Source organism: Panthera leo, chromosome B2, assembly GCF_018350215.1.
Source record: "Panthera leo isolate Ple1 chromosome B2, P.leo_Ple1_pat1.1, whole genome shotgun sequence".
Taxonomy (NCBI): domain Eukaryota; kingdom Metazoa; phylum Chordata; class Mammalia; order Carnivora; family Felidae; genus Panthera; species Panthera leo.
The window spans coordinates 38,171,306-38,198,267 of NC_056683.1; the positions used below are offsets into that span (position 1 = coordinate 38,171,306).

Consider the following 26,962-nt stretch of genomic DNA (forward strand, 5'->3'; position numbering starts at 1 on the left):
AGCATCATCGTGGGGTTTTCCTTGACAGCACACAGCGGGGAGCTGCACACAGGGTTGACATGCACGCATGCCACTGGAGACATGGTGACAGTGTACAGACAAATTCTCACACACACACAGTGGGGAGTATGTGATGGAGATGGGATGTAAGGGTATGCATACCTTATTACAGCTCCCTAGTCCCTGCACATGTCCTCAAACTGCCTAGGCTCCCTCAGATCAAAGGGCACTGGGTTCACTAACTTACATTTTAAGGGAAGGGATAAAGCAGTTGAAAGTACAGGAGGTACGTATAAGCTTATTCGTTATTTATTGGTTATTCTGTGTTTACATCTCCAGAGCTATTCTCTGTCTTGCTCTGTACACAGGAGGTGGATATATATGGATTGCAGCATCCATCCCCCTTGCTGTCATGGGTTGATTTCCCTTGGAGAAGACACGGAAATGGGATTTGGGATGCAAGATATTTACTTGGTATCAACACCTGTGAAAGGGAGGGGAGGAAGCAGGACAAAGCAGAGGGAAGCCAAGTTGAAACACAGGCCAACAGCTTTTGACCAGTTTGGCTGGGACTTCTGAAGCCTTGTCTATTTTAGTGTCCTCTGGGATGACCCAGCTAGGCCTTTATAACCCACCTTGCTTAGCCACTGGCTGTGGGCTGCTTCCGGTCAGGCATGATCTTGAATGTGTGGCTCTCTGCAGCTGGGCAGCAAGCAGGTCCTTGGAATATGTATTTGTCTTCCATACTTGTCTTCTGACTTTAATAGACTCAGCCAACAGAAGGCACCCACAGGAGTTCAGAAGGTGAGAGGAACACAAGGTTGGAGTGTTGATTCCTCATGCTTCCTTCCTCACAGGCCATTTTTAGCAGCAGCTATGTTTCTTTACAAAAAGCCATGACTCTTGTGTCATTTCTCCCATGGCTACAGCTTGTACTGGGTTCCAGTAACATCTAAACCCCCCCCCCCCTCGCCAACCTCATACCCAGGTCCAGGCAGTAGTAACAGCTCAATCTGTTGATGTTCCTTTGGTGCCTCACTATTCTTAGTTCCCTTAACTTTACTTCTGCCTCCTTAAGTAGTCCCCTTATTAACTACTCTTTAGTTAAATCCATGAAATGTACCCTATCTTTCCTGTTAGGATCTGATTGGACCAGTAATCAAGGAATTTTCTCCTCCATGCTGGTTTTCTTTGGTCCCAAATTCCTGTGTAGTACCTAAGATCTTCTGCAAATTAGATAGGAGTTTAGGAAAAACCTACTTTTAAAATCTATAGTGAGGTGTTTAATGCAGAGTAGCATGCAGTTTGTTTTGTTCTTTAATGTTGATAGGCTATAAGTTGCTATTTATTGAGGGAGAAATGTAATGTATACTTTGGATCTTCCCCAGAAACTGACCCTGAGATGAATGGTTTATTAAGGAAAAATTCCAAGGAGGATAATGAGGGAGTCTGGAAAGCAGGAGAGAGAAAGGGAATAAATTAAAGCAGGTATATTGTTCAGGCAAAGTCCCACCGAGGGCAGGCTGCAGCCTGATCCTATAGGGGAACTCTGGGGCAAAAGCTAGGTCTAAGTTTTATGGGTGCAGAGATCTGAAAACCCAGCTCCTTTGCCTCAGGTAGGGACAGTCATTGGCTAAGGACTGCCCCCAGGGAGACAAACTCAGTTTCTTCTGGCTCTCTGCACCTGCAGATGAGGTGGTTCCAAGTTTGAGGGCAATCGTCCAAACAGGAGGTACAGACGCAGGCTATTGGAGGCAAAATCTCGAAGCTGGAGAGAGATGCACAGAAATGGTAAAAAGGAACTCAGGAGTACCACACTGAATAAACAATATATAGGCCAAAGTTTCTTTGTAAGAACTCTAGAACCCAGTTAAGAAGTTGAGCAACCAAGCTAAGAACAAAAAGCTATATTCCAAACAGTAGAAAACTGGATTTTGGGGGTGCCTGGATGGCTCAGTTAAACCTCTGACTTCAGCTCAGGTCATGATCTTGTGATCTGTGGGTTTGAGGCCTGCGTCGGGCCCTGTGTTGACAGCTCAGAGCCTGGAGCCTGCTTCAGTTTCTGTGTCTCCCTCTCTGTCTGCCCCTCCCCTACTTATGCTCTGTCTCTTTCTCAAAATATTAAAAAAAAAAAATAAAACTGGCATTTTTGCTTGCCCTTGCTCCACCCCCTTTAGGAAATTGAGACAAAGCTGCCCCATTCTTGGTCCTTCCCCTGGGAGGGAAGGAAAAGACTTCAACTTGCTTACAATATTCTAGCTTGTCTGGGGGCTGCCTAAAGGATGGCTTTTTGTCTCAATTCAGAGCACTGATGGGAAGGGCAGCATAATTTGGCTATCTCGTTGCAGGTCCCTGAAAGCAGAGGGCAAGCACCACAATGTGAGAGCTGCAGCAGGGGGCTGAGGGCACAGGGACAGAAATACGATAGGACATCAAAGCCCCTGCTACGAAGCAGGTGTAAGATTTTAGGGAAGTTAAGACATTTAAAAGCAACCTGAACATAGGGAATTGGAATAAGCACATAGGGCCAGGAAAGATACATCACCAAAATGATTGGAGAGAACCAATCTTTACACCTTTATGCGGCCTTCTTAAAATTCTTCCCCTGCAGAGAAGTCTGCAAAGAGAGGCAACACTTTTCAAATTCTCAGTTTTCAACAAGAGATCACAATGCGTATAAAGAAACAGGGAAACAGAGCCCATTTAAAGGAATAATAAAGCCCTAGAAATTGACTCTAAAGAAATGCAGTCCTCTGACTTGAGGACTTAAGATGGTTGTTTTAAAGTATTCTCATGAGCTAAAGAAGAACACAGGCAACCAAACTTAATCCAGAAAATGATAGATGAGTAAAATGAGAATATCAACAGGTATTCTGGAGCTGAAAATATAGTATCTGAAGTGAAAAATTCATTAAAGGGGTTCAACATCCCATTAAACAGGCAGAAAAAAAACAGTGAACTTGAAGGGATTTCAAATTATTCTTTTTGCTCTTCAAATTAAATAACGTGAACAGAATCTGAGGGACTTATGGAACAACATCAAATGGACCAATATATTCATTATAGGAATCCCAGAAGAGAAAGGGACAGAGCTTTCTTGTAGTGATGGCTTAAAACTTCCCAAATTTGAGGAAAGAAATGGGTGTACAAATGCAAGATGCTCAAACTCCAAGTAGGATAAAAATCAGAAAGGGGCGCCTGGGTGGCACGGTCGGTTGGGTGTCCGACTTCGGCTCAGGTCATGATCTCGCGGTCCGTGAGTTCGAGCCCCGCGTCAGGCTCTGGGCTGATGGCTCAGAGCCTGGAGCCTGCTTCCGATTCTGTGTCTCCCTCTCTCTCTCTGCCCCTCCCCCGTTCATGCCCTGTCTGTCTCAAAAATAAATGTTAAAAAAAAATTAAAAAAAAAAATCAGACTCTCCACTGAGACAATCAAACCGCCAAAAGTAGAAGACAAAGAATCTTAAAAGTGACTCCCCACATACAAGAGGTTCTTTATCATGGATTTCTCAGCAGAAAACTTATAGGCCAGAAGTCAATGGGTCAATGGGATGATTTATTCAAAGTGCTGAAAAAAAATTGAATACTTTATCCAGAAAGTCTGTCCTCAAAAATGAGGAATACATTTTCAGATAAAAACAACAACAACAAACTTGAGGGAGTTCATGACTGGCCCCTATAGAAATGCTAAAGAGAGTCCTTCAAATTGAAAGGATGCTAGGCAGGAACTCAAAGCCCTATGAAAATATAAAGTTCTCTGGTAAAGGTAAATATATGGACAAATATAAAAGCCTGTGCCATTTTAAATGTGGTTCATAACTCTTGTTTTATAAAATATAAGTGATGAAAGCATAAGAACTAAACCTATGTTAATTGGTATATAATCTAGAGGTCATTGTGATAGAAAATCAAGTATGGGAGATGGAACTGTAAAGTACTTTTTGTATTCCACTGAAGTTATCAGTTAAAATAGATGGTTATAGTTTAGGGTGTTTTATATAATCCTGATAGTAGCCTCAGAAGTATCTATATAAGTATACACAAAAAGAAATGAGAAGGGAATCAGAACATGTCACTACAAAAAATAAAATCAAAGGCACACAAAGGCAGGAAGGAAATGGAAGTCAGAAAAACTAAGACATACAGAAAATAAAATCCATAATTTAAGTGTAGATCGATTAAACTACTTGGTTGAAAGATTAGAATGAATAAAAACACAGGATCTGACTATATGCTGTCTACAAGTGACTCACTTTATTTTACCGTCACTTATTCCTTAATGTTCTTCCCTTTTTATATAGGTTTGAGTTTGACCTATATTTTTCTTCTCTAAAGAACTTAAAGTCTTATGGTTTTCTATTTCAATTATACCTCAATAAAGCTAAAAAAAAAAAAAAGAAAGAAACCTTAGGAACTTTATGTAGTCTTTTTAAAGTTAGAGAAATCTCTAATGATAGTGCTTCAATCTCCCAGGGCTATTCCTCTCACAGAGGTCTTTATAAGGGGCCTCTGGGAAAGACTCCCCTCTACCACCCTTGCTATTTCCACAGCTGAATGCTGAGCTGCTTCTGTAGACCAACGCTCCTAGCTGGCCTTGCCCAGGCCAGCCTCAGACTCAGTGGTAGGGCCTCTGGCAGAGGTCATTTCACTTGTCATCAGAGTGCCATCTTCACCTTCACTCAGCCCACGCAAGTCATATGGCTGGCCTTGCTTCTAGTACTCCAGGTTGGTCTCATCTGTGCCATCTATTTCCAGACTCCTTCAGGATCACTGAGGGCCATCCAGGTATATGAAGAACTTATATATTCCTGAAAATTCTGGGATGACAGAAGGGCAATTGTGATTTTTCCCCATCCCAGCCAACTCCTTGGACTGGGGTTCTAAACTTTGACTGTTAAGTCAGTTGAGAAAACTTTGGGATCTAAAGAACTTTTAACATTTCTTACAAAAAGGTAGGACTACTGGCAACGAATTCCCTTAACTTGTCAGACTCTTTCTTCCGCACTTCTGAGAGATATTTGGAGGGTACATGATTCTAGGTTGATGATAGGTTCTCTCAACACTAAATATTTCATTCCATTTTCTTCTTGCTTAAATAGTTTAAGGAAAAGTCAGGTGTAATTTTTTGTTCCTCTGTAAAGGTTTTTTCCCCCCTCCTTTGGCTTGAGGATTTATCTTTGATTTTTTATAGTTTGTAAATATGCCTAGGTGTAAGTTTTCTTTTGAGATTTTATTCTGCTTTGGGTTCAGAGGTTCTTGGATCTGTAGTTTGATGTCTGAAATTTAATTTGGGGGAAATTCTCAGTTATTGTTTTAAACATTTCTTCTGTTCCTTTTTCTTCTGATAGCCCCATTATACATATGTTGTAGTTCAGCATTTCTTCTGTTCCTTTTTCTTCTAATAGCCCCATTATACATGTGTTGTAGTTTTGTCGTTGCCCAACAGTCCTTGGACTTTAAGTCTATGTTTGCTTTTTGGTTTAAAGATCATATTGATGTATTCTCTAGCTCAGATTCTTTCTTCAGCTATATCTAGTCTATAAGTAATCCCAAAGGTATTTTTCACTTCTGTTATTTTTTTATATCTCTAGCATTTCTTTTTTTTTTTTTCTTTTAACCTTTTTATTTTTGAGACAGGGAGACACAGAGCATGAACAGGGGAGGGTCAGAGAGAGGGAGACACAGAATCCGAAACAGGCTCCAGGCTCTGAGCTGTCAGCACAGAGCCCGTCGCGGGGCTCAAACTCAACGGACCGCGAGATCATGACCTGAGCCGAAGTCGGCCGCTTAACCGACTGAGCCACCCAGGCGCCCCATCTCTAGCATTTCTTTGTTCTTCTAGCTCTGCTTACACTGTCTATTTGTCCTTGCATGCTACCTGATTTATTAGACCCTTAGCATATCAGTTATTTGAGATACCCAGTCTGATATTCCCAGTTCAACATCCCTGCCATGTCTGGTTCTAATGCTTGCTCTGTTTCTTCAAACTGTTTTTCTTCCTTTCATAGGTATTGTAATTTATTGAATTTTTAAAATATTTATTCTCAGAGGGAACATGCAGGGGAGGGGCAGAGAGAGAATCCCAAGCGGCTCCATGCTGTCAGCACAGAGCCCGATATGGGGCTCCATCTCACAAACTGAGATCATGATCTGAGCTGAAGTTGGATGCCCAACAAACTAAGCCACCCAGGCCTCCCCCACCTTTTTTTTTTTTCCTTTGGAACAATTGAAGTATAGTTGACATATAACACATTAGTGTCAGGTGAACAAAACAAGGATTCAATATTTGTATATATTGTGAAATGATCACTGCAATTTTTTGATAGGAAGTACTGATGTACCAGGTAAAAAGCACAGTAAATAGGACTCTAGTAACATGGTAGTGAAATGTGGGGGAAGATGAGGGAATATTCTATAGTCCTATCATTAGGCCTAAGTCTTTTAGTGAACCTCTGGACAAGATTTCAAGTGTTTCTCAGTTTTTCTCCACCCTTTGGTAGAACAGGTTGGAATGTGTGGAGTTGGAGATTTCCCTTCTCCAGGTCAGTTAGGTTCTGCTAGTACTCCAGAAGGCTAAGCTCCAGTTAACTAGTTTCCCCTGAGGGTAGGTCTTGCTAGTAAATAGAGTTCTCTGGCATGTTTCAAAAGGATTCCTCTTCCCCCTCTTCATGCAGGAAACCTGAGGGAATTTGTCTCCAGTATTTACTGTGGAAACCTGGTTGAATTCAGGAGGTAAATTTCATGACAGTGTGCCCCTGTAGAGTTTAACTTTCAGAGTTGTTTGCACTAAGCCTTCAGAAATTTGTGAATTACTGTTCAGATTTTCCTATCCAGCACTGGTTCTTACAGTTTTTCTTGTATTGGCCCTGGTAAACCATGACAGCCTGTATTTTCCTGCTTTCTTTAATCTTGGGGCAATTTACCTTGTATCGTCCCCCCTCTTGTAGATCTAAGAAAATGTCAATTTTTCCAATCTGTTCAACTTTTCTTATAAGGACAGAGTAGTGACTTCTAAACTCCTGACATGTAGAACCTGAGACTCCTTTTAGATCTAGTACATGCACGGGTTAAAAGTGAAGGGATGGAAAAAGCTATTCCATCCAAATAGGAACAAAAGAGCAGGGATACCTATAGTAATATCAGACAAGATAGTATGTTACAAGAAACCAACAACAGTGTATAGTGAATGATAGAAAGGTCAATTCACTAACAATGATAAACTTACGCAAACATCAGAAATCCTAAATATATGAAGTAAACATGGACAGAATTGAAGGGAGAAATAGCTCTAGACTTTAATACCTCACTTCAATAATGGATAGAATAAGACCACAGTAAGGAAATAGAGTACTTGAACATTATAGACCAATTGTACCTAACAGACATCTATAGGACACTATCCAAGAACACATTTTTCTCAAGCTCACATGGAACATAATCCATGATAGGCCATATGTTAGGCCACAAAACAAGACTTAATAAACTTGAAGAGATTGAAATGTTAAGATTTTCTAGTTTCATTCCCTTGTGATAACAGAAGGAAAACTTGAAAATCCAAAAACATGTGGAAGTTAGACAACACAATCTTAATAGATCAAAGAAATCACAAGGGATGTTAGAAAATATCTGAAGACAAATATGTGCCCAGAAAATATCTGGAAAAGATATATGCCCAAACTAATGAGATGTAGTGAAAGGAGTGATAAGGGAATTCATAGCTGTAAATATATTTTAAAACATTTCAAAACAACCTCACAAGTTTAGCACAAGGAAGGAAATAATTTGTTTTCTTGCTCCTTAAGATTAAAGCAGAAATTGGGGTGCCTGAGTAGCTCAGTCAGCTGAGCATTCAATTCTTGATTTCAGCTCAGGCCATACATGATCTCATGGTTCATGGGTTTTAGCTCTGCACTGACAGCATGAAGTCTGCTTCGGATTCTCTCTCCCCTTCTCTCTCTACCCCTCCCCTGCTCTCTTGCTCTCAAAATAAAGATTAAAACAGAAATGAAAAATAGAAAAGTCAATGTAACCAAAAGTTGGTTCTTTGAAATAGTCAATTAAAGGTTTGTCAATTTTGATTAAGCAAAAAGATTCAGCTAAAGTCAGAAATGGTTTTTGATGAAGTCCCAATAGTTAATGTTTGCTTTTGTTTCCCTTGCCTTGGAAGACATACCTAGAAAAACGTTGCTATGGCTGATGTCAGAGAAATTAATGCTTGTGCTCTTTTCTAGGATTTTTATGGTTTCAGGTCTCACATTTAGGCCCTTAATCTATTTTGAGAGAGTGAGAGAGAGAGAGAGAGAGAGAGAGAGAGACAGAGAGACAGAGAGAAGAAAGTGGTCCAGCCTTCCCAATACCATTTGTTGAAGAGACTTTTTCCCATTGAATATCATTTCCTATTTTGTCAAAGATTGACCATATAGTTGTGGGTTTATTTCTGGATTTTTGAGTCTGGTTTATTGATCTGTATTGGTTTTTGTGCCAGTATCATACTGTTTTGATTACTACAGTTTTATAATATAACTTGAAGTCTGGAATTGTGATGCCACCAGCTTTTCCTTTTCAAGGTTGCTTTGGCTATTCAGGGTCTTTTGTGATTCCATACAAATTTTAGGATTGTTCTAGCTCAGAAAAATACAGTTGGTATTTTGATAGAGATTGCATTAAATGTGTAGATTGCTTTGGGTTGTATAGACATTAACAATATTTTTTCCAATTCTTAAGCATGAAATCTCTTCATTTGTGTTGTCTTCAATTTTTTTCATCAGTATTTTATAGTTTTCAGGGTACACATCTTTCACCCCTCTGATTAGATTTATTCCTAGCTTATATTATTGCTTTGGGTGCAACTGTGATTATTTTTCTCTTTCATGCTTTGTTATTGTTTAGAAATACAACAGATTTATGTACCTTGATTTTGTATCCTGTAACTTTACTGAATTTGTTTCAGTTTTAGCAGTTTTTGGTGGAATCTTTCTGCACAGTGAAGGAAACAATCAACAAAACTAAAAGTCAATCTGTGGAATGGGAAAAGATATTTGCAAATAGCTTACGTGATAAAGGATTAGTATCCAAAATATGTGATGAACTTATAAAAACTCAACACCCCAAAAATGAATAATTCAGTTAAAAATGGGCAGAAAACATGAATAGACCTTTTTCCCAAGACAACATACAAATGGCCAACAGACACATGAAAAGATGCTCAACATCATTGATCATCATGGAAATACAAAACTACATTTACATCTGTCAGAATGATAAAAGTCAATACAGGAAACGTGTTGGTAAGCGTGTGGAGAAAGGAGAATCCTCTTGCGCTGTTGGTGGGAATGAAAACTGGTACATCCACTCTGGAAAATAGTAGGGAGTTTTCTCAAAAAGTTACAAATAGAACTACCCTACAATCCAGCAATTGCACTGCTAGGTATTTACCTAAAGAATACAAATATGCTAATCCAAAGGGATACATGCATCCCCATGTCTATAACAGCATTAACAATAGCCAAGTTATGGAAACAGCTCAAGTATCCATCAACTGGCGAATGGATAAAGATGCAATATATATGTACAATGGAATATTATTCAGCAAGAATTAAATTTTTCCATTCGCAATGACATGGATGGAACTAGAGAGTACTAAATGAAAGTCAGAAAGACAAATACCATGATTTCACTCATGTGGAATTCAAGAAACAAAACAGATGAGTAAAGGGACAAAAAGAGACAAACCAAGAAATAGATTCTTAGTTAAGAGAACTGATGGCTACCAGAAGGGAGTGGGTAGGAGGACAGGTTAAATAGGTGAATGGGGGTTAAGGAGTACACCTGTTGTGATGAGCACTGTATGGAAGTAGTGAATTCCTATGTTGTACACCTGAAACTAATTTTAAACTGTTGACTGGAATTTAAGAACTTTAAAACTCAGAACTAGAAGAGGGGATATTATAATCTTTACACCTGTAAGATTGGTTAGAAAAATATGACGGTTGTATACTGAATATATTAGATAATCTAAATAAAATAGGTAAGCTACTAGAAACAACCACCAAAACTAAATCATGGAGAAATAGAAAATCTGATTAGACTTATGAATTATAAGGAGATGGAGTCAGTAATCAAAAACCTCCCAAAGAAAATCCCAGAACCAGATGTCTTCAGTGGTGAATTCTACCAAACATTTAAATATTGACACCAATACTCCTCACACTCTTCCAAAACAATTGAAGAGGAGAGATAATGCCCACACTCATTCTAGGGGGCCAGCATTACCTTGGTTTCAAAACCATATAAAGATACTGCAAAGAAACTACAGACCAATATGAATATTGATGTAAAAATCCTTAGAATATTAGCAAGCAATTCAACACCACATTAAAAGAATTTTATGCTATGATCAAGCAGGATTTATTCTTGGAGTTCGAGGATGGTTCAGCAGCTTAAAAATCATACTACATTAACAGGATGAAAGTGGAGAAATTACACAGTCATTGACTGATGCAAACAAGTTGACACTATTCAATACCCTCTCATGATAAAAACACACCAGAAATAAATGGGAACTGTCAACATAATGAAGGCTACATACTCCATTGTGGAAAAACTGAAAACTTTTCCTTTAAAATTAGGAACAGGGGCACCTGGGTGGCTCAGTAGGTTAGCTCACAGTCTTGAGATCAAGCCCTGCATGCGACTCTGCACTGGGTGTGGAGCCTACTTAAGATTCTTTCTCTCCTGCTCTCTCTGACCCTCCCCCACTCATGTGTGCTCTCAAAATAGAATTAGAAATAACAAAAGCACAATTAGGAACAGAAGGATGCCTGCACTTGCCACTTCCCATTTATCATACTGGAAATCTTAGAGCGATTAGGAAAGAAAAAATGTCAAAGGCATCCAAATTGGTAGTAAAATTATCTGTTAGCAAATAATCATGTATGTAGAAAATCTTAAAGATTCCACACAAAAACATGATAGAATAGTAAAGTTGTAGGATATAAAAAGATAAAAAGTCAGTTGTATTTCTATGTATAAACAATTTAAGAAAACAATCCCACTTACAATAGCATCAAGAATACATAGAAACATGAGGCAAGAGATTTGTATACTAAAACAAAATGAAAGACAAAAATAAGACCTCACATTCATAAATTAGAAGACATTATATTCATAATTTGATGTACAGGTTTCATTCAATCCCTATCTCAATGGTGTTTTTATAGAAATAAAATACTTAAAACTTCATATGAAATGTTAAAGGACTCTGAATTGCCAAAACCACTTGAAAAAGAACAAGTCAGAGTGAGACAAATACCATATGATTTCACTCCTATGTGGAATTTAATAAACAAAAAGATGAAACATTCTTAAATACAGAACTGGTGGTTGTCAGAGGGGAAATGGGTAGGGAGATGGGTGAAATAAAGGAGATTAGAGGTACACTTATCTGGAGCACTGAGAAATGTATAGGATTGTTGAATCATTATACACCTGAGACTAATACTGTATGTTAATTATACTTGAATAAGAAATTTTTGAAAACAAATTTGGAGATCTTACACTTCCTAGTTTCAAAACATTACAAAGCCACAGTAAGATACTGGCATAGAGAGCCCTACAGACCAAGAGAGAGCCCAGAAATAAACCTTCACATATATGGTCAAATGATTTTTGGCAACCGTGTCAAAAACCATTCAATGGAGGAAAGAAAGGTTTCTTCAAATGTACTGGAAAAACTGGATATCCACATGCAAATGAGTGTAGTTGGAACCTTTCCTTACAGCATAAATAACTCAAAATGAATCAAAGACCTAAACATCCTCAGAGCTAAAACTGTAAAACTCAGGGGAAAACATAAGGGGAAAGCTTTGTAACACTGGATTTGGTAATGATTTATTGTAGAGGACAAAAGCAAAAATAGAGAAGTTGAACTACTAAATTTAAGACTTGTATGGAAAAGACTCAAACTCAGTGAAGAGGTGACTCCACTGAGGAAGGGAGAAAGGGAGAAAGTATTTTCCAAATCCTTTAATAAGGGGCTAATATCCAGAACACATAAACAACAACAACAAAAACAGACAACCCAGTTAAGAAATGGGCAAAGGACTTGAATAGATATTTCTTCAAAGATAATATACAAATGGCCAACAGCCCATGAAAAGACGCTTAACATCACTAATCATTAAGGAAATTCAACTCAAACCCACAATAAGATCATTTTACACCTATTAGGATGGTTACTAGCAAAACAAAACCCAGAAAACAAATGGTGAGGATGTGAAGAAATTGGAACCCTTGTGCATTGTTGGTGGAAGTGTAAAATGGCATAGTCACTACAGGAAACAGTATAGTGCTTCTTCAAAAAATTAAAGATAGAATTACCATATGATTCAGCAATTCACTTCTGGGTATATACCCCCAACAGTTGAAATCAGGATTTTGGAGAGCTATTTGTATACCCACGTTCCAAGTAGCATTATTTATAATAGTCAAAAGGTAGAAGCAACCCAAGTACCCAACAGATGAATGACTCAGCATAATGTGGTATATATATACACAATGGAATATTGTTCAGCCTTAAAGGAAATTGACAAGTGACAAGTTCACAAGCTTCAACATGGTCAAAATTTGAGCACACTAAGTGAAATAAGTTAGTCACAAAAAGAAAGATGATTCTAGTTGAGGTACCTAGAATACTCAACATCACTGAGACAGGAAGAACAGTGGTTACCAGAGGCAAAGAGAAAAGGAATGGGGAGTGGTGTGGTCATTTAACAGGTATAGAATGTTTTGCAAAATGAAGAGTTCTAGAGATAAGTATATTCATTGTTGTGAAACCACATATGGAACTGTACACTTAATGGCTAAGATGGTAAATTTTATATTATATATTTTTGCTATAGTTAACAAAAGGAATGGAGAATCTGGGTGGAGCACTGAGTGTCCACCATACTTAAGAATTTTCCCTATAAAGAGTCTTGTGAAAGGCATTTTGTGATTTTGTAGTTAACAATTTAGGATAGTCACCTGTTGCCCTGGGCTTTACTTGTAACAGGGCCTTCTGCAAAGGGCCACTTTTATTTTGGTGTGCAGAATTGGGACATAAAGTCTGAGAACATGTCTTTGGAAGTCCCTGGGTTTCTCAATGTCCCTATTGCTCCTTCCCTAGATTAGAAGGAGGGTCTTGGAAAAGTACAATGAGGTCTCTGAAATAGGATCTCCCAGGGTATGAGGGAATTTCAGATTGATAGTCTGGGATCAGACTAACATTTGATTGGTGCTGGATGCTCCCTCGATGCATCCCTTGTGTTTTAGAAACAATGGTTGAACACAGGAATGATTTTTCAAGAACCTGTAACTTTGGTAATAGAACAGGATCCCATTGCAGCATTGACTGGATTTGGAACAGAATCATCCTCAAGAGCTCCAACCCTGTGGAAATAACTAGCGGGAACAAACAGGACTGACCTTCCTTCATAGGGCTACACTTATTCCCAGAGCTCTCAATTACTTTGGAGCTAGCCTCAAGAGGTAGATATTAGATTTCCTGAACAAAAATGAGTATTAGAGGAAACTCTAAACCAGTCATATCTTTTAGTGACCCAAGAAAATAAAATACAGGATAAATACATTTTCAATGATTAGTATTCTAATCTGTTCCACCACAGGTTCATCAGACAAGCTTAACTCCAGCACTGAAAGATACTAAAGCCCCTCCTTGTTGGAGTCCAGGCACCACTCTGACACCCCCATAAAAACATTTTCCACAACTATCACCAAGCTCTAGCACATCATGCTCCCCTGGATTCTCTGCCCATCAACATTTGAGCCCATACCTACTAGCTTCTTTCCCCTTCCATGTAACTTGAGTTCTAGCAGAGCCTCTGTAGTTATACCTTTTTAAACTTGTACCTGGCCATGGCTCCAGCTCAGGACAGCTTGGATACCTATTCCATCTTGCTTTAAGTTTTAACCCCTGCCTCTTCTCCCTCTACTCCCTGACATTTACATTGATTTATTTACCATTATTTCCCTGAGATGGTATCATGCTACATTGGTGGTGGTTCTTGAGCTAAAAGGAAGAATTGGATAATGGTTAAAGAGAGCCTACTGGCTTGAGACAACTAAAGGGGATCAGAATAGGTCACCCCCAAAACATTCCAGTTGACATACTGATAGTGGAGCTGAAGGCACTTGAGAAAAAGCAGAAACAGGAAGGGCAGACCTCCCCCTTTCTATTTAAAAGCAGGGCATGAGGTTACCTGTGAGAAAGGTACCTTCTGCTCCAGGAAGCAGAGAAGGTTATTACCACCAGAGACAGGCAGTCAACATCGAGAAGAATCTGTACAAACCAACCCACTAAAGTAACCCTTACTTTTCATTAGTTTCCTCCATGTATGTTCTAATCACTCTCCTACAGTTTACTGCCCCTAACCCAAGCCCTGCTTTCCTTTGCCTTGTCTCCACGGTTTATTATTTTTTGTTAAAATAGTATATAGGGCCCATCTGCTTCTTTGCATTTCTTATGATGTCCCTCAAGTACATTTAAGCATTATCAAATAAAGTTTATGTGCTTTGCTCCTGTTAATCTGTCTTTTGCCAGTTTAATCATCAAGCCCAGTCACAGAACCTAAAGTGAAAGGGACAAATCCTTCCTCCTCTTCACAATCTTGGGCATGCCTCTTATGAACTGCTGCTTATAACCAGGATCTAGGGCAAGTCAACTGATGACCCTCATATTTCTCACCTGAAGACCTGCCTCAGTGTTGCAGCAGATTGAAAGAATCCCTATCAAGGAGGTCGTACTGTCAGGTAATCATAGCATAGCCCCCAAAGACAACCCGGGTACTGGAGGTCCTGGAGTCTCTTCAAAAGGAAGAGAATCTAAAATAGCTTTAAGAGCAAAGTATGTGTTGTGACGGAGTAAAATCCCAAAGAGTAAACTGAAATCTTTTATGCAGGGAGACGTCTTAAACATTCTCCCCACTGATGCCCTTCACCATCCCCCACAGGAGGCAGCGCTCTAAACTCTGCTCAGCCTCCAGAATCACTCCCACTCATACCAGGATGTTTTTCCCTTTTTAACTTCTGCAATAATTTTCCTCTCCTGGCAGTAAAGTGACTCTTTCTATTACAAACACAACTTCCCCACTTCTCATGTTTTCCTCTAACTGATTACCTGAATCTGAATGAGTCTCAGGAGCTTGAGAGATGGCAGAGATGCCGGATGAAGGGGAGGAGGCAGAGAACGCTCTTACATTCATCATTTGACCCTATTACACTAGTGACTGTTTGTTAAAAGTTAGCCATGTGTCATGCAGTATGCTGCCAGGACTGTGGGTTATGAAGAACATATGGCGTATGCCTGGATATCAGAATTTTCCCTCAAGAACTCATCCCTCAGCAAAGACGGTCCGATTATGAGGCTTTACACTGACTTTGAGCTTTACGATGGAGTTCACAAAGACTCATGTTTGGTGCAGTCTCACAGTGGTTTTATTTTGAATACAAAGTGTGGGGAATGCATCAATCACAATACTCCAATCAATACTGGTTCAGAACTGTACTACAGGTCACTTGATGGAATTAGCAAAGACAGTGAGTAGTTGTGTATACACAGTGATACCAGTTAGTTGTTCCTCCGGGTATGCCCCGCATCCTCACAACCAAATTTTAGATGTCATTTATAAACAAGCCTTTTAGAGATCCCTTTTAAAAGCATCAGAGGAAGTTACACTCTATTAAATCTCTGATCATTGAAAGACTAAGGGAAAAGGCTGATTGCATTATGTAAAGGAGTCCTTGTGACCTGGCATCAAATTTCCTGAAGCTGTGTCTGTTCCAGATATTGTTATGTGAGCACATGAGCTCTGGAAGACTCGGTATGTTGCTAGTGATCACAACACTAAGGTTATTAAAGCTACATATGAGGAGTGAATTGTTATGTAACAGGATTAGAAAAAGCAATAGTTTAAAAAATGTTTGAGGATTTGAAATATATATAGTATCTGATAGTTTTCTTTCGGCTTCAAGTATTTGTATATTCAAGTGTCCAGAGAATATTTGCATCTTCTCAGTGGAGGGTGGGAGTGCCTTACATTCATTACTATTCTGTATTTGTGTATTTAGGGTACTAGTGTGCCTGTATGGAGCCCAGAGCCTTACTCTGCCACTCCTTTGGTTGTGCAATCCATTGGCTACCCCAACTGTAGTTTGTTTTCACAAACGAGTTAATTCTCTGAGGGAGAGCAAAGTAAATATCCTAAAATTAACACCCACCCCTCCTTAATTCTCATTACATATAGTGGCTATTGCAACATTTTTCTCTCCACAAACCTTCTTCTCATGCCTCTGGCTTCCAGCACGTGTGTCTGCCCCTAGCCTCTGAACTCCCTCAGCTCTCCCACACCTCTTGAGATTACTTAGGATCTTCCACTCCATATAGTTTCTTTACTTATCAGGAAATGGAATTTTCTGAGCTAGAAAGCTAATCCTTCCTCATGTTTCCTAAATCCCAGGTTTTCCCTTATTTCTGACTTACTCCATGATTTCTTCTCCTGCACCTTCAACTTTTCTTCCAGTGGTTCTTTCCCTTAGTGTAATAATCCTGTCACCTGCATTAAAAAAAAAAAAAAGGAAAAAGAATTCTCAATTTGTTTCCTAAACTGAATTCCTCACAGATCAGTTTAAAATATTCATTGTATCAGGAGTCTCCAAATTGAGGTGGATATACCCACAACTTATCCCAGTAAACCTATTGAGGCATACAGATTCTCACACTGATGTCTAAATTCTGATAAGGATAATGGATACATAGGTTGATCTCTATTCATCTGTGAATTGGTCAGAGGGTACCTGGGACACAAGAGGGAACTCCCCAATCTGGAGATGCTCACCAAGGCTCCCTCATGCATGGCTCATCCATCAATCCACTTAGGGCAAAACATCACTGAGCAATGGAAATTATTTAAGTCAATCCTCACAACATGGGCAGCATGGGATTCAGATTGCTACAATTTTAGATTTAAGAGATGGATACAAGCACCTAAGAGCATAAAAGCTGATAATTTCTACTACTACGAATTAATAACCATGTTAGGAGTATAATCAGTTCAAGAAATCTGCCAAAAGAATTAAAATTACCAGGACTATTAAGGTAATGTTCGTCAGTAATAGAAAAGTCCCATTTCCTAAGTATATACAGTGACTTGATAGGTTAATGTTATTTTTGAAGTCTTGCTGATCCTGATAGATTTATACTAAGCATGCAGAACATAGGGAACTTGCACTGATAGCAGTGCTCTGTAGAGTTATGTAATGCTTCCAGTACTCCACAAGATTTCACTAAATTTAGCCATCAATGTTTAAGAGTGAAAGCTAAAAATCCATTTATCACTGGGGAAACACTTGGCTCTTCCTACCATTATAGAAATTGCTAGAATACCCCAAAACAATAGAATAAGCCAAATGTATTTTGTTATCACCAAATACTATTGGCAGATGCACAGAAAATACTGCAGATTTGAAAAAGCAAGGTTTAGAACAAATTACATAGCGTGGGAGAGGTTGCTATACTGTTGGATGAAAGTATAAATGTTTTGAACATGTCTCAGATTGTGGTATCTGCCAGGTTCTATTTCAAAAATGATATATAACTAAAATTACTTTTGTAAGCCACATTCAACGTTAAATGACCCCTTCATAGAAAATATAAGTAACTGCTGTTGATACCAGAGTAAGCTTACAGATATTATACCACGTGCAATGCATCCATCACATCATTACAAAAGGAGTTGCCGGGAGGAAGTTGAAAACAATGTACGTAGTGCTAAGAGGTCACTGATGGAACTAATTTCATGAAAACAAGACTTAAAGCATAGTCAACTCTTTAGGATACTTTGCCCTATGAACCAAATGTCTTAGTATGAAAAAATTAATCACTCCTTATCTCAAATAGGAAAGGATGTACTTAAAGTTATGCATTTGTCTGAAAACTTTTAAATGTTCACCATTTGCAGACCTTGACAGGAGGTAAAAGTTATAGCAATGATACAGGGACAACCTCTTTTGAAGAAATTCATGTTATGCACAGAGTATTTTAAAAGCACATTTTGACATTTTTCCCAGTATAAAGTCTCAACAATGGAAACAAGTTATCTGAAGTCTCTTGAGCCTGCATATGAAATCTGGAAGAGTTCAACAGATTAAAAGATTATGTTTTCAAACAGTTTCAGCAGGTTTGGGCTAACTGGTTAGATGTAGAAATCCAACACCTTCCAATTATTTTGCAACAATTGCCATGGAGGATGGGAGTTTTCCACAAATGACAAAAAAAAGTTTTGCATAATTGAAAATGGAACTAAACACCGCATTTCATAATAAACCACCAACGGTGTAGTTCCTTCATTTGGAGCTACCAATCTTTGTAAAGTATCTTCTCAGCTATGACAATCCTTAAAAATCAACAATCAAAACAAAGCTAAACCTAGATCCTGAGAATGCTGTATCAAAGGGTGTTAAAAAAAAAAAACTTTTGCAAATAGAGTACTTATATTCACATCACTGACAAATTAATATTTTCATAGTGAAGAGGTTTTGTATTAAAAAATGTTATGATTTTGAGTGTCTAAAAATGTACATACTACAACAGTGTATACATATGGTAGAAGTATACAGACATACCACTGTCCTTGGTCCAGAGCACAATCCATTTGTATGTTGCAGGCTTTTATCAATTTCATTACAGAACTAGACTACAGCTAATGATTTCCCGAATTATTCACAACCTACCTTGTTTGGTTTTTGCTATGTTTGATACCATTTTTCTAATCTTTTTTGAAAACTCTTTTCCCTTGACTTCTGTGGCAAAATTTCTTCTTTCCGTCACTATTAACCCTTGAAGTCCCCCTAAAGTCACCTTATTCTACTTGTCCCTTAAAAGTTGGCATTGCCTAGGGACTCAGTTATGTTTATTTCTCTGTATACTCCCCTGGAATGGGTTGAAAATGTTTGTGTACCACTTCAAATGCTGACCTCACCTATCCTTTAAGCCATTGCAACAGACACCAGTTTCACCCGAGAGCAACCCAATAACCTGTCACCCACCTGGCATCTGGTCCTGGAGCTTCTAACACTATCACATAGGTGGCTGTGAAAATCTGCTCAGCACTTATGCACATGTGACCCAGAAAAGCATGGAGTTATACTTGGCAATATTTGATCAATAGGGACCATGAAACCTCCTGGATAAATTTTTCTTTCTTCCCCTGGTAGTCAATGGATGAAGCAATTGGTCATCCGTAGAGATGACCAGCTCAATGCATCTTTGTGGTCTCTCATTTCCCACTAACTTTGGGACTCATCCTCAGCTTGGGTGTCCCCCAAAATAGGGTCTAAGAGAAAAACACGGGGTAAGCTCAGTCACTAACCATCTCGTGCTTTCTCATCTGCAGGTTCCCTACTCCACCCAGGGTTCTGTCAAGTCTAGTTTCCAATGTCTTTCTACCTGGATGACCTGTAGGAGTCAAGCTCCAACAGAATGAAAGTTCTTCCTCTCACCTTGCCTCTTGTTTTGGTAAGAGGCACCATCATCTGAGTTAAGCACTTCTGAAGGCCTTGGGATCTTTAAGATGTCCATTTTCTCAAACCCTCAACAGGTCACTAATGAACGTTGTATAGAAGTGGTTAGAGGTACATTTCTTCCAACTACTGAAGCCTTGGAATCCTAACTAAAAACCTAATCATTGTGTCATTTCCAACTTTGTTCCCCTACCCCTGCAATTTAGCTACTGTTTTAGTTGAAATATTTATGACCTATGCAATTTTAAAGACTTGGTAAACATCTATGTTTATAAACAATTCATCTCAAAAAATTAAGTTTCACCAATACCCTTGAAGCCTCTATTTTCCACCAAGATCCAAATCCAAACCCATTTATATTCTTTCTACGGTTCCTTAAAACTGGATCATCTGCTCTGTGAATGGTTCCAGAATCTAGATTTTGCAGATTTTATTCCCATGGTGTCATTTGTGTTCTGTCCCTTCTGTCTTCTATAAATTGAAAGTTAGATCTAGGCACTTCAGATTCAAATTTGTATTTTAGCAAGAACAGTAAAATAAGGGGTAGTTTTAGACCATGTATTCCAGGACAGAGCCTAAAGCAATTTTTCTTTTCTGATACTTCATTGTAATGAAGTACCATCCTAAGAATAGGAGGGAAAGGGTGGAGGGGGGAGAGGGTGGGGAGAGGGGAAGATGGCAAAAGGCCAAAGCATTTGAGTTGGTCATTGCTTCCTAAAAAGCTGATTTCTCAGTCTGCCTGAAAGTCTTTATAGAGTTCAAGGAAGTTATTTTCCCTACAATTTCTCTAAAGTGATGGAGAATATTCACCAGCTACTTTCTCTGTCAAAGTTGCCCCAGGGACTATTAATTCCCCTGCACATCAGATGTGCATTGAGAGGTTCTCCAATGGTCTCACAACTCCAAGTGAGTCAACAGTAAGGCAAGGCTACGAGCAACCTGAAGACTCACAATGCAGCCTTCACAAATCTTGTTTTGTGGCAATAGCTGAGGCAGCAGCTACCTTTCTTTCCAGACTGCAGGAAAAGTACTAATCAGTGTTAAAGAGCCACTGGAACCAGACTCAGGTCAGGTGAAGGAGTTCAGAATGGCACATGTCTAAATCCAGAAATGCCGTGCTGTGAACTTCAATCAGAAGGCACTAGTATCTTGTTGGGTCTTTCTAACGATGATTCTTTTCTAGAATCATTTTATGGCACGAGATTTTGTTAAATCCTTCATTGTAAGTTTTGTCAATGCTGACTATCTTATACTTTTCACATTGATCTCAGCTTTCCCAGACATCAGGGCACCCAATTGATAGTTGCTCAACTTTGGGTGCTTCTTGCCAAAAGCTGGGTACTCTAGTTCCTACTATTAGAAACCATCCAGGCCACCTACCAGCTCAACCCACTCCAGTGATCAGAATGGCCTGATGTAGTCAGGCTAAAGAATTCTGCTAACACTGGGCCCTGTAGTGAACCCATACACTAAGGTAGGAATAGGACTGCTACTGGGTGAGGAGAAATCAACCTTGGTATGATCCAAGGTCATACCAAATAACAGAAGATGGCAGCCTCATACTTACCAGGCCGCACAAAAGATGGACAGCTATAAGTTGACAGCCTTGGTAATGTAGGGGAGACCAGGCCCCACTTGTCAGGAAGGTAGGCAATTAGAAGTACAAGCACATGGGCAAAGCTGCTGTGATCTACATGTATTTCAGGCTATTCACAGGACATCAGCTCCCCTCTGCCTGCCACTATGGCAACCTAGCCTGACCAACAGAGCTGTTTCCACATGCTGCCCAGCCTGTAATTGGAATCTGTCAGTTCACCAGCGCCTCACCACCCAATGTAAAGTTCTTACTGGGGAAGCACACTGAGTAAATAAGGGGAGTAGGGTAATGGCAGTTTAAAGTACAATATGGGACACTGATGGGCAACTCACACCGGAGCACCTCATCACATTGGTGAAGCTTTCTCAAGCATGCTTCAATTGGACTTCTCCATCTGTTTAATTTGCATCCTCCTGTTCCTTTCCCAGATGCTGGTCCCTGTTAAATTTTATACCCCAAATTGTACTGGCATCTGTTTCAGAAGGACCAATTTGCAATAGGTCACAACTGATATTCCTTGCCTACCACCCATTCTAGATTTCCCTTGTTCTCAGATGCTACTCCCCCACGGATTACCTAGGCCTTCATTCCTGACTGGTCTAGCCTTCAGCCTCTCAGCTACTTAAATTCATGGTTGTCCATAGCTCTGGAAACACCAAGAGATGCTCCGTAATTCCCACATATGTCCCTACCTCCCATCATTATCTAATAGTAGCCTTAGCTTCTTACCACAGCCAAAAGTTATAAGTAATTTTCTTCTTGTATCCTTGATGGGAAAAGTCCACTTTTCTACTGCAAAATATCAGCAACTCCCAACAAAACATAAGATTGTGGCAGGGGAAAGAAATTTGTAAGTGGGTCTTGAGAGTGGCCATTCCTACCTCTACCCTTTGGTGGCAGAACATGAGAGTCTTCTATTGGTGGCATCAAGAAGTGGCCGTCAGCACAGAGTATGTACTCATCTATCAGAATGGCAGAGTGTCACGTGCACCAAAGCTGATGTGCCAACTCTAGATAAGAGGCCATACTCAGGTAGGTCATGCCAGCAACCTCTAGGTGATGTAATATACAATAGCAGTTTGTGTTCCTTTTTGTGTCTAATGTTGGGCTTGTTCATTATCTCCCATGAGTCCATGCAATTACTGCAGGTACCATACACAGCACTGAGTGGGGATATAATCGAGGAGAACTATTGACTCCCACATCCTTTAAGACTTCAAGGGAACAGTAGAACCTACCATTCTAGTATACATTCCAACATACAGTATTTCAGTTTTCTGTTTTGAACAGGGTCTAGTTTCACAGGCTTCCCCCTTGAAGGGTTAGGGTTGAAAGGTGGGTCTTTCTTGCCTGTAGAACGTTAGTCCACATACAGGAAGTAACATGGTTTTACCAACTGCCAGGTGGGCCCAACCCTTACAGGCCTTCAAGTGTAATGGGAAAGGACCACAAAGTGGATCAGAGAAACACTGGACTGAGAAAGACCAACTTGGGTGGGGACTAACTACCCTCTTATACCTTTTAATAGAAAAGTCATGAATGTTTCGGGTCCCTCTTATCAGTGACATATCTAACCCTGTATCCAACAACTTCTGATAGGTCTGAGTAGTTTCATTACCATGAGGTGGAGTTCCTCAAATTAAGTGAGCATAGATGTTTTCAGGGAAGGACTTGGGGAGTCACTACTGTATACTTGCCATGCTATTATGGGGTCTTCCTTCAAGGGGATTTAGCCAGTACTAGCTAAGGTGTGAGTACTGGGCAAGTGATAGTGGACTTTATACTGGGGCAACTAGTCTTAATCTTCTGCTCATCCACTCTTGATCCTTTTTGGTTATGTAAATCAAGTGATACTTTTGTTGGCCGCCCATCTTTATTAACCCCATAGATCCTTGTCTAGTAGCCTTATGGATCAGGATTTCTCCTTGCCACTCTGGATTCATGTTTTTTTATGGCAACCCTTAGAAGCAATGTGGATGTGATTACATGCCACCGCCAGGCCTCTGCTTTTCCAAATCCTACCACCCCCCACCCCCCCCGCAGACACGAAGGAACCTAGCTCTATATATGCCCTGCCACCAAACTTGGCTTACAGAGGACCTCCATAACACCGCGTCTCATGGTGGCTGGTGTCATCCTCACTAGTGTTCCTTTAGTTCTAGAGAAAGGAGTGACTACTGGGGAATCCCAGGGAACAGACAGCACATGACTTCTCTAACCAAATATTCAAGACATTCAGGCCACCTACCTCATAGGCTTTACAACATAGCCCCCAGAATAGTAAAAGTATATGAGGGATTTTCCAACTATACCTTCACATTTAGTCATCATGGACTGGGCAACCATGGAGTGGTTCCTTCCTGAGACTTAAGCCCTCAGACCAGGAGGATTTGCCTAACTGGCCCCCTACATCCTTAGTCTAGTTGTAGATTCTTGAACATTTTTCAATCCTTCATATCACTAACGTGTACAACCCTTTCTCCAACACTTTCTGAAGGATCTTAGTATTTTTTTTTCCTCTGTATATAGTTCCTCAGATCATAGAAAGGGGATGGACTTTGGGAAATCACTACTCTATGTACTTGCTATAATATTACAGGCTCTTCCCTTAAGAGGAGTTAGCTAGGATTGGCTTAGGTATGAGAACTAAGATAGTTCCTTCATGTTGGGGCAGCTGGTTAAGTCTTTTCACCTGCTGTTGGTTGATTGCCTTTGACATGTCAAGCAATACCTTGGCGGCTGCCAATCTTTTGCATTAGATCTGTCATGGTCTAATTGCTTTGTGGATCCAGACTTATACTTGCTATTCTGGCTTTATGTAGATGTGATTAAGTGCTACTGCCTGACTTCTGCTATTTCTGAGTCCTATTATTCTCATGGACACTAGTGAGCCCAGTTCAATATAAACCTATAGCACTACCAACCCAGGCCTGTAGATGATAGTTACCCCTGCTTCTCAGTGAGGCTGTGCCTTCTATAACTAGTGTAGAACATTTGTTTTAGGGAAAAGACCCCCCCCCACCTCAGGGCACCCCAGGAACATCCTGGTCTCTTGTTAAAAATCTTATAGCAGGCTCACCTCTGAGCCCTTTTTCAAAACCTTGCCAATGTAACTACCATCTCCTCCTTAGTTGCTCTATGTTAGTGGCTTTCAAACTTGGCTGCAATCAAAAATCACCTGGGGAGTTCTAAAAACACTGATGCTTATGCCTTATGTATTGAGATTGATCCATTTGTAAGAGATTATGGGAACATTAAGAGTCAAAAGTAAAAAAGTCTCCCTACAGGATTTGAATGTACAGCAAAGTTTGAAGAGAGCTGCTATAGGCCATTTTCCACCTCCCCACCCTTATCCAGAGCTTCTGATCACTATACCAGCAGCATATTAAGACTGGCTCCGTGTCTGTTAGGACAGTAGTTAGTCCTGTGAGGGCACCTCACAATCAACTCTGCATATCTGGCCTTCTATACTCTCTGCTCCAGCACCTTTAAAAATCCATTCATAAGTCTGTTCTCTGAGTTCCTACTGACAGAGTAGCCAGGTCTTATAGATCCTTTGGTGAATAATCCTTTGTCTCAACACTGCCCCACTTGGGCCATGCTGGACTTGACACTAGTAATCGGGTTAGAAGCTGTGAGAGATGTGGGGCATCTCTTACAGGGAGTAAATATCAGCTACTGCGAGATGTGCCTCAGATGAAGCTTTTGCATTATCCTTCAGCAAAGGGAGAGAGGCCCAGAGGATTAAGGGAAATGAGTAGTTCAAGGATGTGAAGTGCATCTGCCCAGATGTCCTTATACCAGTATCCTAGCTCCTTCACCAGGACCTGACTTTAGTATACCAGAGGTGAGAATCTAGCATCCCTTGTAACCTGCTATTGTCCTGATCATATGCTGGGGCCTGATTCTTAGCTACATGTGTACTTCAGCTATAGGAGATGAGAGTTTTTAGATGATGCCATAGTTTGTAGTTAGCTGAGCTGAACTGAGCTTCCCTTTTCTTTCTCTTTTCCCAGTGCTACTATGGTCATTAACAACCAACTTCTCAATCCTGGTAATCACTATTGTCTTCCTCTCTCTCAAATACTAGAGAAATTATACAAGCCAGTATGCCTTTTGGATCTCTAGGTCATCTGCATTCACCACAGATGAGAAATCTGAGAACCTCTGTATTATAACATCATACTTACTAAAACTCAGCAACAGAATCCCCTGAAATGCTAGTCAAGCATAAAGGCCAAGGCTCATTGAGGCATGAAAGTATCTGGCCTTAATATTTTCACCAAGTTTTCTAGGCCATTCTGATCCCCACCAAAATTCGGGTGTCATTGGTATAGTAAGCTGGGAGTTATTACCGCTCCCCTAATACCTGCAATGTGGTCTTCCTATCATAAGGTAGAGGAGAACAATTCTAAACTCTTAACTCTTAGCAGAGGCTTTCACTGGCCAAAGATAGAATAAATACAACCTCAATAGATTAAACACCTCAAATGTGTACGTTTGTCTAGGTAGAGAGCTAAAGTATTGATCATTAGCCTTTAATGCATTTTGTAATTTTTATTACCACTAAAATCATAGAATAACTTCATTAGAAGGAAATAATGGAACAAAAGTGTAATCAGTTCAAAAGGAAGAAAGCAGGGAGAGAAAAAGAATCAGAACTTGTGGAATAAATCTCAAGTATTAGTAACAAAGGACTAAAGGCTTAAGATGTCAGGCTCCAAAAAATCTAGCTATACACACACCCCCACACAAGCCATAAGGATGTAGGAAAGTTGAAGAGGAGAGAAAGATACCAATTAAACTCAAAAGCTATATTAACATGTCAGAAAACACATGGAGATCAAGTTATTATGTGTACTCAAACAGAATGCTATTTTGAAGTGACTCTCTAATGGTTTTTCTGCCTCAAAATATGTCAACCAAAATTTATAGTTCTTTTTAGACGAAAAATCCATAAACACACTGGGATACTAATATAGTTCCCTTAGTAACTGATAGAAAAGTAGACACATCAATAAGGAAATTAAAGATTTGGCCACTACAATTAATAAACTGGGACACATACAAACACTGTACCCAGTAAATGCAAAACACTTTGAAGCACATGCAGAATTTCTACAGAACAGTAAAGCAAAATTTCAAAGTCAAGTTATAGTGAGTGCCAATTAAATGCAAATAGACTAGAAATTGGTACTAAAAGTGACAAAATCCTGTATTTGGGAATTAAGAGTCACTTGTAAGGTAATCCATAGGTCAAAGAAAAACTCAGTGCAGATCAGAAATTTGGGAATGAGGTATTATTTCTATTCAGAATGGAGGAAGCTTCGAGAGAACATTCCTCCCTTAAGTCAGATGTACAAAATTTTAACTTGAGCCCAGAGAGCTGAGGTTGCAAAGCAACCAAGGGAGTTACATTCCAGAGTATCCACCTCTTCTGAGGAGAAACAGAACAGTCTTACATCTGGTCAGACACAGAAGGGATGGCGACCCCCATAGAAATGGGTAAGAAGAAATCAAGGGGAATGTTTAGGAATTCTTAAAAGGTCAAGTGTAGGCCAAAGTTTGAGATGTTTGGGTTCCCCAAACAAAAGAGAAGTTCACTCGCAAGGTCTTTGCCAAAGGTCTCCTATGGTTGTTCATGGAAAAGACTGAGGCAGACACCAGAGAGTTGTGCTTTGTTGCACAGGCATGCAGCATGGGATTGGCTGCTGCTGGAGGCCAGGTACCAACACCTTCCCATTTCCTGGACCTTCTCTCAGAAGGGAGGCCTTATGCCACTCGGAGAGGAGA

The 26,962-nt window shown here is 39.8% G+C and overlaps 1 long non-coding RNA gene across 1 annotated transcript; it reads right to left on the bottom strand.

Moving 5' to 3' along the window:
* Positions 1-287: 287 nt before the first annotated feature.
* On the bottom strand, positions 288-4,860 carry LOC122219879. Its single transcript, XR_006202591.1, has 2 exons — positions 4,671-4,860; positions 288-1,768 (listed from the first exon to the last, which is right to left on the bottom strand). It is a non-coding gene; the product is annotated as an uncharacterized LOC122219879 (long non-coding RNA).
* Between the last annotated feature and the right edge of the window lie 22,102 nt (positions 4,861-26,962).